Source organism: Nicotiana tabacum, chromosome 1 (genome assembly GCF_000715075.1).
Source record: "Nicotiana tabacum cultivar K326 chromosome 1, ASM71507v2, whole genome shotgun sequence".
NCBI lineage: Eukaryota > Viridiplantae > Streptophyta > Magnoliopsida > Solanales > Solanaceae > Nicotiana > Nicotiana tabacum.
The window spans coordinates 64,005,484-64,019,714 of NC_134080.1; positions in this window are offsets into that span (position 1 = coordinate 64,005,484).

Here is a 14,231-nt window from a genome sequence, read left to right on the forward strand (position 1 = left end):
TATATATATATTTTCAAACCTTATATTCATCATAAAATACCACAAAATAACCCATATTACCCTTATCACTCCATACACAAAACGACAATCATAGTAGTGTCAAATAACCTAAAAATGTAACGACGGCGACAAGCCAACCACCCTGCCATTATGTGGTATTTTTCCACACCCTTTCTCCTCCAAGACTCCACAAAAACAGCAGCAAAAGAGACAACCCAACAACAACATGAAACAGTCCACTACAAGTTAAACAACTCGAACTCACGGCTTCCGATCACCATCCCGTGAGTTTTTACAATTATTGAATGAATTTCTCTACTTTAACAGCAGAAAAAATGGATGAAAAGGGGAAGTATACTTACCATATTTGGTGAATATCTCAGCTCCTAAATTGATTCTTCAATCCTTAGGTTCTTCTCAAACTAGAACTTGAAAAGAAGAGAAAATTATTTAGGGTTTTATATTGAATTTTTGGGAGGATTTTGTTGGGGTATACATCTTATTTTTTGATCTATTATGAGTGAAATATTTGAAGTAAATCTTCCCTTAAAAGGGCTCTTTGGCCGACCTTGGAGCTTTTAATTGAGGCCTCTCCTTTTGGTAATTAAGGCCTCTCCTTTTGGCAAGTAGGTGATGCACCTACTTGCCACCTACTAGTCTGCGCAATCTCGCAAAAACATGAATATATCTATATTCCAATATTTTATCAATGAATGGTTCACTCCGTTGGAAACTAAACTCAGAGATCTTCAACTTGGTAGGTAGATCATCCCGTAATTCCATGTACATTGGGAGAAATGCTCAGCTACATTTGACCTAATTTTCAGTATATTTATGAATGTAACTTGTGATGACCTTTGCCAACTTGTGTTCCACAACTCGCTTGAATTCAAAATGTAATACAAAACTATCACAACACTAAAATAACTCATAACATAACCTCCTTATCATGTTAAGAACCCTAACATCTCCCCAAAAGTATATGTCATAACATTCCCAACTTGTTGACATTCGACAAAATTTATTTTCTTCAATTTATTTAGCTTTTAAGCCTTTCAAACATCTTGGAGCTTGTTATCCATGATCTCATTTGTGAGCTTACATCAATTGACTTACGATGTACTCTCACGTAAGAAAACATGGGGTATAATAATTAATCCTAGTGTTCATGTCTCTATGGTTCCATGGACCATTAAGGATTGTATCCAACGGTTGCATTTTGGGCATCCATGAGTGAGTGAGAAATCTAACCCTATCCCCTTTGTGAACCACCCATCTAGTGCAATTAGTGCAAATCTTCCATGCCTCATGGATATTTTTCCAGGTTCTAGTTTTAGGCTTAACCCTACCCCCTCCTCCATTGCAGTGCTTGCCCATGAGCACTCTAGCCCAGATGGAGGTAGTGTTGTTGTAGAGTTTCCAAGCAAGACTGGTGTGGCATGTTTTGTTCTTTAGGTGGGACTGTTGTAGACCCAGCCCTCCCTTATTCTTTAGTTTGGTGACAGTGGCCCACTTGACCATGTGTAACTTTCTTTTCATAGGAGTTGTACCGCAAATGAAATCCTTTTGATTTTGTCAATTTGGTTGGTTATTTGGGAGGGTAGCTGGATGTATTGCATGACATGGTTTGGGAAGCTACTAAGGCATGACTTAGCCAGAGTGGTTCGACCAACCATGTTCAGGAACTTTGTTTTCCATCCTGTTATACTATTATTAAGGTTATCTATGATAAACTGGAAATCACTATTCTTAGGCCTTTTGGTGAAGATGGGAAACCCAAGGTATTTCCCAAAGTCCTTAGCACCTTTGATACCTAGAATGGCACTGCATGATGTGGCACACTCTGCTTAGCAATTAGAGGAAAAGACCACTTTGGATTTTTAGAGGTTGACTTTCTACCCAGATGCAGGATAAAGGTTGGGGCACCAAGCAAAATTTACAAATATATTTCTTACTCATATAGCTTGTCGATCTCATTAAAAATAAGCGAAATATCAGGCTTAGGCTTTTCCTCATGTCACGACCCAAACCGATGGGCCACGACGGGTACCCAGTACCTTACTTGACTGAGTACCAACGTAATGTACCTTTATTATTACATCATTATATACATGTGACATATGGGCCTAATAGGCTAACATAATCATTTATAAACTCAAACATAGGCCGACAGGGCCGTACAATCTTCCACGTACACGACATATGTCTACAAGCCTCTAAGAGTACATAAGTGTCACAAAGGTCGGAACAGAGTCCCATCATACCTAACAATAGACGTCTAAATCATACTAACCAAATACGCAGCTCTGAAGCAAATGGAGCGCACCAACAACTTACGCTGAGCTGATAGCCTACTTAGAAGGCTCTCGACCTGTCTATCAGGACCTGCGGGCATGAAACACAGTGTCCCCAGGCAAAAGGGACGTCAGTACAAATAATGTACCAAGTATGTAAGGCACATAAATAAATACATAGGAGACATGGAAGACATATGGAGTACATGACTCAACCCGTACGTCTGAATAACTTTGTAAATCATAAATTACTTTCAGCGTCATGCATATACATATGAATGTCATGTCGTGCATAGGTATATGTTTCATAACATCATCAGCCTCTGAGGGCATCCCATCATATCATATCGGCCACTGTGGGCAAAATCATCATCGTATACCAGCTGATCAGGTGGTGGTGCGTATATAACGCCATAACCTTTCCCATATCCCATATACATATATATACATACATATATACGCGTATATAACGCCGTTTGAATACATACATATATATGCGTATATAACGCCATTTGAATACATACCCATATATGCGTATATAACGCCGTTTGAATCGTATTTCAGCCACTGTGGGCAACAACATCATCATATACCAGCTGACCAGGTGGTGGTGCGTATATAACGCCATAACCTTTTCCCATATCCCATATACATATATTTACATATATACGCGTATATAACGTCATCTGGTCATGGGTCAGTGCACATGAATGCAGTGCATAAAAAGTACGTCAATAAAATTATTCGGAATGTCATAAGACCATTTTGCCTCTGAGTAATATCATAAAGTAAACTCTTTTCAACTTTCGTATTTTTCTAAGACCCAAATATTATGACACATGGGAATTAAAGAACATAGATATTTCTATTACTTCTATGAGTAGAGCCACTTATGGAATTTGTGTATTTACACGTTTCGTTCATATCGTATGGATCATGCCAAAAGAAAGAAGGGATAGCCTTAACATACTTGGACCCCTTACGCAGTTGAGACCTGAACCGCATGAACCAGTAAAATAGAAGGTGGTGTTGTCAACTAGGGAATTCTTAGAAGGTCAAGTTGATAATGTTCTATCTTAAAAAATAGCTTACTGCTCTACCTGATGCTATCTGTTGCTGCATACTAGATTTGGATGGAGAAAATTGCAGCCAATCCAAAGTTAACAGTAATAACTCCAGTTACGGAAGTCCTTGAATCTTGGGATGCACTTGTGTAAGCTGTACTCTCTTCTTTTTATCCTTCTAATAACACGCACATTTTTTCCAACCAAAAACTACATGAGCATTCCTTGCCCATATCTTCTTCAGACAAGCAAATTCCATCAAAGGGATTTTTTTTACACAAGTTGAAGCATGAATTACTACTATCTGACCATTTTGAAAGGCTAACCATATCATGGTTTTGCTATTCATGTAATTTACAACTTTTGACACATTTCAGCATATAAGCATCAAAAGAAACACCAAGTAGAAGCATGAATACGTGCTTGATATTATGAGGAAATATCTACTGGAAATGTTTTTTTTTTTTAGGAATATAGAAAATTGAATCAAATTAAAAAGCTAGTTTCAATTAAGCATCCATTTCCATGACACTCTCAATCAGACTTGAAGTGTGAAGTCTAAATCAAAGAGTCTTGTTCAATAATTCACATCCAAAATTTAACTGAATCTCTCTAACTTGAACACGTCCTACTTGAATGTATTATATAATCACACATTTGATGTGCTTAACAAAAAAAAATAGAAGATCATATTATATATCAAATGGCACTTAAGATGTATGCCACGTTTTTTATAAAAAAAGCAAGAGTCACTTAGTTTAAGTTATAAGGCTGCCACGTGAAAGATTGTTAATCTTATCCAATAATTAATTAAATAAATAATATCCCGTTATCCGATAATTAACTAATTACCCGTATAATTAAGAATTGTGTCAAATTACTTAAAATTCTATTTATTTTAGAATACTTCATATATACTTTATATATTACACTACCGTGGTCATATGGTACCTTGCATGGTACTAGTTTATAATTATCGGGTATTATCGCTCGAAATACCGCTGGACCCGTATTTTATCCCAAATGCCAAACTTGGACGAAAATTCGTTTCCTTTGAATTTCTTCCCCTCTCACCTTCACGAATTAACTTATTATTTGTTTGAAATAGCATAATCCTTATAATCTCCGAATAATCTTTTCCTTGGACTGATGTCAATTACCTTACGAGAAATTTCACGTACAATACTACAGGGTGCAATATCGTCGTAACTTCTTACTGCAGGACGTAACATCAATCGTAATACATTACTGCAGAGGGTAACACCATCGTAACATATTACTGCAGAGCATAACATCGTCATAATATAATACTATAGGACATAATATTGATGTAATATTGCGGGGCGTAACATCATTCCCCCCTTTGGAACATTCGTCCTCGAATGTTGACTGATGCTCTTATCATTTTCATAACTTATAGATCTTGTGAATACTTTAATACTCTTCTTGCCATTTAAGCAGTTGTTCTGTGAATAAATCCAAAGTATAGGGTATTCCCCCTTTAGTCTTGTTTCTCATATCATGACGTGTGATCAAAATCTTCCTAATCTTGCAACTTTTGTTACCTTTTGTCATGCAGCCTGCATGACCCTGGCTTAATAGGTGCACTTCTGCGATTCATCTTTCCTTTTTCCTTTTATCTTTTAGTCAATCTCGAGGCCTTACTTTGTATATACAAGGCTTAATAGGATACCTCTTTGGGCCTCTATAAGTATACTGAAGTCCTTTGCTCGATACTTTGTAGAACTTGCGAATATGGCCATATCTTATTTTATAGATCTGGTTACCCATTCACATGACTTTACTGCATTTACCTGGGTTATATTATACTATAATATTTGCTTCAATCTACCTTTATTGAGGTGTGCTTACCAAGTTCCCAGTTACTTTTGTTTCCTACCCTTTAGGTATAAATCTCAGTCCTTCAATGCCCCCTTCATTACCGTTCTTCTTAAGAATCATGTCCTAGGCTCATGTCATATTGTGTAACTTATGTCTGACCATTGTTGATTCGCCTCAATGTTGATCGATAATCCTTTACTTGAAGACTTGAAACTTTTTACGTAATACATTATCGCTAGGGCTTACGTTGTATTGAGGAATATTTGAAGTGATTTCCATAATCATATTTCATAGTGTCTCAATGTGATTCACCTTATGGGGGTATCTTGATTTGGTGCCACCAGTGAAATCTTTTTCTCCTTCTTTTCTTCTATTTTCTCTTCTTCTTCTTTTTCAAATCATTATTCAAACGAAGGCTCAAACGTCATCCTTTATCTGTCACAATTATCCCTTCATTTTATTACTAAGCCATCATTTCATTCTTTCTAAATGTTATTATTCTTAGATTCCTTTGAGTTTATTTAGGCTATACTGAACTTTCAATAACTTAGAGAAACCATTATCTCTCTTGTTTTCATGGACTTAATCCTGAGGACTTATCCATTCTCGTCACCTTTTCACTTGCCTTTCCTCATTCTTACTCACGTTTTCTTAAAACTTTGTCGCTCTATCATACTTTAGCTTGCGACCTATAACTGTCCATTTATAATACTCGCATTTTTCCTTCAACTTGCTTGCACCATAAATTTCCTTATGTTATTTTGGAATGTCAAGCGATACATCACATTGTCCCCAACTCTTCTCTATTCTCTTAACTAGATCTCTCAGTACTTAGAAACCATAGGTTGGAAAACATGTCGACGACGATGCCGCTATCATTCTCGGTTGTTGGACTCCCGTGCTTATAGCCTTCTATCCAAAATATGAACTATTCACAACTTCCTGCATTTGAGTTTCTTGTACGTTGTTCACCTTTACCTTTCTTACCTTATAATATCGCATTGTATTTTCTATCTCTTTTATGACCTCCCTTCCACATAGGTATAATTCATCTCCATAACTTGAAGCTCTATTATAATTCATACACCTCTGGTACATACATAATCTAGTGGGAGCTTCGTACTGACTTCTTATGAGGCTGGTACTCTTCAGTTGGCTTTCATTATAGAGCTATTATAAAATATGGCTACTGTACTATCTTTCTTATACCTCTGCTACTTAAGAGTGATCCTGAGGTCTATAATTCTCTTGGTCCTTCCTGTTTTGCTTAGTCGATGTAACCCTTTAGTCTCCTCTTCTTTTTGATCAGCCTCTATGTAGGCTTAAGATATCTCCCGATCTGTGGCTTGTGGTATCAGTTATTACCTTAGCCTTTCATGGGAGTTATGGAATATGCATGATACAATCCTTTAATAATTCAATCCTTTGTTTTTGTCCTGGGCTCAATTCTTTCTTTTAACTTATACCAGAGTCTTCTATAGCTGTATGATTGTCAACAAGTATAATGCTCCAAAATCTTGAGTGTATCCATAACGTATTAACTCTAGATCATTAATAGAATGATTCCTTTCGTTCCATCTCAGCTTTCTTTAAACGTATGCAATTAATTTTCTGGTCTTTCTGCCCCTTGTTGCGTGCATACTTAACTCATCCTAGTTCCCACACATGCCAGAATTTTTGTGCAACTCATATAGTCTAGAATATTACCTTTGATCTTTCTCCCCGTTCATTAGCCACGGTAGGTGCCACTTTCCTAGGGAATGCATACAAGGTTGTTTGGAGACTGTTGTCACACAACCATTTCCTCTTTAGGTCATTGTGCTTAGGTTGAAGCCTTCTTCCTTGTATCTTCAGCTAGTCCTTCATCGTAGTACTTAGAGAAGACTCTCTGACTCCTGTAAAATTGTGAGCCTATTATATTGTATACTTGACGGACCTTCTGATGTCCTTCCTTGCCTATATTTATCCGTAGTTACTTACTTCCACACCCTTGTGCTTGTAGGGTTGCTTTTGAAGTAATATTTTGATTGTCTTCCAGTGGCACTCTTATTTATTTCCGTAAAACTCATACGGTACCTTTAACTACCCTGACTTTTATTTGAATATATCTCCAGTATTATAATGACATTATTGCGAGGCTGAATTCTCCATGTTGGGGTGTACTACATTTATCTTGCACGATATGCTGATTTGTTTGTAGCTTCTTGACTAGCCATAACTAGGCTCTCCCTGAATCAACTACTAACTACTCGTTGGCCCATCCTCATGTCACTATTCTGCGAAATCTTTCTTGGGTTATTTCCTTGGTCTTAACTTACGTTTTGCACTGGCTCCTTAATTATCAATAACAGCTCGGGCAGGAACCTTTACTTCCTTTCCTTGATGTCGTACTTGCACAATATTCTTGAATCGTAGCGTATTTGTAAGATTTGGATAAGTTCCATCTCATTCCTCTTTCATTTATCGCATTATTCCTTTACCATTCTATAGTCACTAGAACCACTTAATTCTGACTTAATGCCACATCACTCCATATTCCCCCCTTTAGGAGTGTACTAAGAGTTGAAGCCACGAGGATCTACCTATAGATGTTTTACCTCTTCATATTTGTTGTCGTTTCTCAATATCAATGATCCTTACTCGCCTTACGGCAATTCTTCTATACCAAGGATGACAAATTCCCTTACTCGCAAGGGTGACACTTAGCGTAACTGGCACATACAGTCTCTTAAACTTAACTTTGCTTACATTGCTTGCTCTAGGGAAGCGTCTCCCTGAATGACTATTCTCTGAATTCATTGTGAATCTTCTTCTGTGGTCCCTTCTATATCGCCGGAACGAAATCTAAAATTCCCATGACGCTTAGTACTTTCCAATCATTCAGTCCCTAATTCATATTTAGTTTATCTTGTTTACCAGTCCATACTAATTTCTGTTACTCTGGAGATTAACTCTCCCCTCTGGTAGTCGTGTTGGAGTCTCGAACTTACTTCTTGATATGAGGATATAACCTTATGGCCTATACTCTTTCCTTGTCTTAAGGATCATCACCTTTCGTCTCTTTCTTCATTTGACTATAGGTTCTGTAACACTCTACCATTTGCATCCATGTATCACACCTTATTTATAATGCTTCCTTATCTCTCTTCTCATTATTCTGCTAATATTTCTGCATATCCCTTTTCTTGTGAAAACTTCAATACGACATTCACAAGTTATTTAACGTTCTCGCTTTACTAGGGACACGAGCTACACTAAGGTAATATTTATTCCATCAAGGCTTATAGTGCATGTTTTTGTATTACTCATATCTAGCTGCGCTATTTTGGAGTGGACCATCTATGTGTCTCATAAAGAGATCTATTAGCACATTTGCAATATTCTTCGGAAATGTCAACTGACACAATCAATTCATCCATCATATCTTCTTATACTACTTTTGTTAACCCCCATAGGGCATGACTGAGATAGGTGTGGCCAATTGTACGTACATCTGTTACTGTTGAAGGTAACTCAAAATGCTTATATCTTCCTTCCTGAATGATAGTCTTTATTAACTGGGTGTCTCGTACCCTTCTTCACCTTTCTTATTTTACTTGCTGAAACTTGTATTTAACTTCCGATTCCGTTATTCTTTTTTTACCGTAAGAGTAGATAAGTATTCTTGCCATAAAGCTCCTCATCAAGAACCTTATACGTCTTAGCATATACATGATCTACTAAAGATAGTACATTTACTTATCATATGCATCATGAAAAATCGACTTCCTTTTACTCAACTCTTCCACAACTATTTCTCTTCCTAACCTTCTTTCTGGATGTAGGTATCGTCTTATTACAAATAATAAATAAAAAATAATAATTTTGGAATTTGACTTCTTATAAGTGAGATCTACCACACGATCTAGAGTAAGAAGAAAGAGTGACAATCCTAAATGCCTTGTAGCTTCATACTTATAAGTGTGGTGCACGACACACCCCTAAACAAGACTCTACTAGACATGGCTTGTAGACATCCCTAAGACAGAACGGCTCTGATACCACTTTTGTCACGACCCAAACCGATGGGCCGCGACGGGCACCAAGTACCTTACTTGACTGAGTACCAACTTAATGTACCTTTATTATTACATCATTATATACATGTGACATATGGGCCTAATAGGCTAACATAATCATTTATAAACTCAAACATAGGCCGACAGGGCCGTACAATCTTCCACATATACGACATATGTCTACAAGCCTCTAAGAGTACATAAGTGTTACAAAGGTCAGAACAGAGTCCCGTCATACCTAACAATAGACGTCTAAATCATACTAACCAAATACGCAGCTCCGAAGCAAATGGAGCGCACCAACATCTTCCGCTGAGCTGATAGCCTACTTGGAAGGCTCTCGACCTGTCTATCAGGACCTGCGGGCATGAAACGCAGTGTCCCCAGGCAAAAGGGACGTTAGTACAAATAATGTACCGAGTATGTAAGGCACATAAATAAATACATAGGAGACATGGAAGACATATGGAGTACATGACTCAACCCGTACGTCTGAATAACTTTATAAATCATAAATTACTTTCAGCATCATGCATATGCGTATGAATGTCATGTCGTGCATAGGTATATGTTTCATAACATCATCAGCCTCTGAGGGCATCCCATCATATCATATCGTCCACTGTGGGCAAAATCATCATCGTATACCAGCTGATCAGGTGGTGGTGCGTATATAACGCCATAACCTTTCCCATATCCCATATACATATATATACCTGCATATATACGCGTATATAACGCCGTTTGAATACATACATATATATGCGTATATAACGCCATTTGAATACATACCCATATATGCGTATATAACGCCGTTTGAATCATATTTCAGCCACTGTGGGCAACAACATCATCATATACCAGCTGACCAGGTGGTGGTGCGTATATAACGCCATAACCTTTTCCCATATCCCATATACATATATTTACATATATACGCGTATATAACGCCATCTGGTCATGGGTCAGTGCACATGAATGCAGTGCATAAAAAGTACGTCAATAAAATTATTCGGAATGTCATAAGACCATTTTGCCTCTGAGTAATATCATAAAGTAAACTCTTTTCAACTTTCGTATTTTTCTAAGACCCAAATATTATGACACATGGGAATTAAAGAACATAGATATTTCTATTACTTCTATGAGTAGAGTCACTTATGGAATTTGTGCATTTGCACGTTTCGTTCATATCGTATGGATCATGCCAAAAGAAAGAAGGGATAGCCTTAACATACTTGGACCCTTTACACAGTTGAGACCTGAACCGCATGAACCAGTAAAATAGAAGGTGGTGTTGTCAACTAGGGAATTCTCAGAAGGTCAAGTTGATAATGTTCTATCTTAAAAAATAGCTTACTGCTCTACCTGATGCTATCTGTTGCTGCATACTAGATTTGGATGGAGAAAATTGCAGCCAATCCAAATTTAACAGTAATAACTCCAGTTACGGAAGTCCTTGAATCTTGGGATGCACTTGTGTAAGCTGTACTCTCTTCTTTTTATCCTTCTAATAACACGCACATTTTTTCCAACCAAAAACTACATGAGCATTCCTTGCCCATATCTTCTTCAGACAAGCAAATTCCATCAAAGGGATTTTTTTTACACAAGTTGAAGCATGAATTACTACTATCTGACCATTTTGAAAGGCTAACCATATCATGGTTTTGCTATTCATGTAATTTACAACTTTTGACACATTTCAGCACATAAGCATCAAAAGAAACACCAAGTAGAAGCATGAATACGTGTTTGATATTATGAGGAAATATCTACTGGAAATGTTTTTTATTTTTTGAGGAATATAGGAAATTGAATCAAATTAAAAAGCTAGTTTCAATTAAGCATCCATTTCCATGACACTCTCAATCAGACTTGAAGTGTGAAGTCTAAATCAAAGAGTCTTGTTCAATAATTCACATCCAAAATTTAACTGAATCTCTCTAACTTGAACACGTCCTACTTGAATGTATTATATAATCACACATTTGATGTGCTTAACAAAAAAAATAGAAGATCACATTATATATCAAATGGCACTTAAGATGTATGCCACGTTTTTATAAAAAAAACAAGAGTCACTTAGTTTAAGTTATAAGGCTGCCACGTGAAAGATTGTTAATCTTATCCAATAATTAATTAAATAAATAATATCCCGTTATCCGATAATTAACTAATTACCCGTATAATTAAGAATTGTGTCAAATTACTTAAAATTCTATTTATTTTAGAATACTTCATATATACTTTATATATTACACTATCGTGGTCATATGGTACCTTGCATGGTACTAGTTTATAATTATCGGGTATTATCGCTCGAAATACCGCTGGACCCGTATTTTATCCCAAATGCAAAACTTGGACGAAAATTCATTTCCTTTGAATTTCTTCCCCTCTAACCTTCACGAATTAACTTATTACTTGTTTGAAATAGCATAATCCTTATAATCTCCGAATAATCTTTTCCTTGGACTGATGTCAATTACCTTACGAGAAATTTCACGTACAATACTACAGGGTGCAATATCGTCGTAACTTCTTACTGCAGGACGTAATATCAATCGTAATACATTACTGCAGAGGGTAACACCATCGTAACATATTACCGCAGAGCATAACATCGTCGTAATATAATACTATAGAACGTAATATTGATGTAATATTGTGGGGCATAACAGATAGGAACCAATCCTTATCAGTTACAGCATTGTCAATATCTCTTGAAAGCCTTTCCATGCATATGATGAACATGTAGGGAGACATAGGATCCCCTTGCCTAATGCCTCTGCTGGGCTTGAAGTAATCAGTCTAGGTACCATTGACAAGGATGGAGATGGAGGTTGTATTGAGACAGGACATGATGAGGGTGGTAAGTTTAATGGGGAACTTGAAGAAGAGAAAGGATTCTCTGATGAAAGACCATTCTAACCTATCAAAAGCCTTCTCTAAGTTCACTTTCAGAATCATGCTGGCATTCTTACCGTTCATGTTTTGGAAGTGGGAAATGTACTCTTGGACCATAATGGCATTATCAGCGGCTCTTCTATTGGCTAGAAAGCTGGCTTGAGTAGGGCCAATGATGTTTTAGAGCAATGGTTTGATTCTATTGACAATGATCTTAGTGATCAACTTATACAGTGTGTTGCACAGACTAATTGGTCTAAAGTTTTTCAACATGGTGGCATTAGGGCATTTAGGGATGAGGCAGAGATTGGTTTGTTTTATTTCAAGAGGGACCAAACTTGTGAAAAAGACAATGTTGCAGAATTGGATTACACTGTTGGAGGCTATGTTCCAATACTTCTAATAGAAGAAGGGATGGAGGCTATTAGGCCCGGGTGCCTTCATGGCCTTGAAGGAGAACATGGCACACTTGATCTCAGAGAGTCTAATGGTGGAGTCAATGGTGTCTTGCTCCATGGTATTCATAACATTAGTACTATCAATGATATGGATCCTGTTCAACACTGAGCTATGATATTCAGTGGTATAGATCTTACTGAAGTAGTTAAGAATTGTGCCCTTAATGTCCTGGGGATTCTGAATGTTGTTCCCCACCTCATCCTTGAGGGACATGATCATGTTCCTCCTTTTTCTATTAAGAGTGGATATATGAAAGAATTTGGTGTTAGCATCACCCTCACTCAACCAACTAATTCTGGATTTAAGCTTCCAGAAGTCTTCTTCACTTTTTAGAATGGCAGAGAATCCATGTTGGAGCTTGGCTTCCAGCTCCTGAAGGAAGGTGCTACAGGGATAGGCATTGGACTTGTGGATATCAGAAAGTCTGGCAAGGATATGACTTTCCTATGGAAGATGTTGCCAAATACATGTTTATTCCAGTCAGTTACTCTATTGGTAAATATAGATGTAGCTTTTAGAATATCAGTCCTAGCATCAAAATTGTCCTCCACAAGAGGGAGGAAGTTAGGGTGACTGCACCATATAGATTCAAACTTAAAGGGTTTATTTGCCCTGTTGTGATTCTGCTGGGATAGGCTTAAAAAAGAAGACAGTGATCTGAGTGGGTCCGAGGAAGGTGTGTAATAGTCGATTCTGGGAATTTCTCAATCCAAACATCAATTTCAAAGCACCTATCAAATCTTTCTAGGATTATGTCTTGCTTATTGGAGTATCTCTTATTAGATCAAGTATATGTAGAGCCTTTAAACCCTAAGTCCACTAATTTGCAACTGCTTAAGCATTCCTAAAATCTATTACTTCGGTTAGTGTTCAAGCTATTCGCCCCAAACTTATCCCTGGCTTTTAGGAGTTCATTGAAATTTCCTCCAACAAGCCAACTACCCCATACACAGAAGCCATATCCTCTAATGTATTCCAAAGCTTATTTCTATTATTAACACAGTTACTAGCATATATTGGAGAAAAAAACCATTAGTAGAGGATGGGATTACCTTGGCCATGACATGCACTCCCTGTGGATTAGTAGCTACTTCCTCTAGCTTAATAAGACCATCCTTCCACATGAGAACAATCCCCCCCAGATTTCCCAATAGCAGGGGATTGGAATTGGGCATCAAACTTGAGCTCAGTAGTTAGATGTTTTTGGTCTGCCATTCTAGTCTCTAGTAAGACCAACATGGTAGGGTTATGGATCTTCACCATAGATGAGCAGTGTCTATGAAACTCCGCATTGTTGGCCCCCTAGCATTCCATGTTATGAAGTTCATTAAGAGGGGGTTTTTGGTTGGAGCTTTCCTTTTGATTCCCTTACCCTTGACCACTGGGGTTGGGTTCATAGTGCTCACCAGAGGGACCAGAGACATTGTTGAGTTTCTTGAGTTTGGAAATGAGAGTAACCGGAGATCGAGTTTGCAGCTTATGAGTTTTTTGGGGAACAGAGCAATAAGCATTTTTCCTGGCTGCTCTTTGAACTCTATCTCCAGAGGTTCCTACATGTTAAAGGCCTTTGTCTTTGGGATCCCTAATTTTTCTAGCATGTTCTC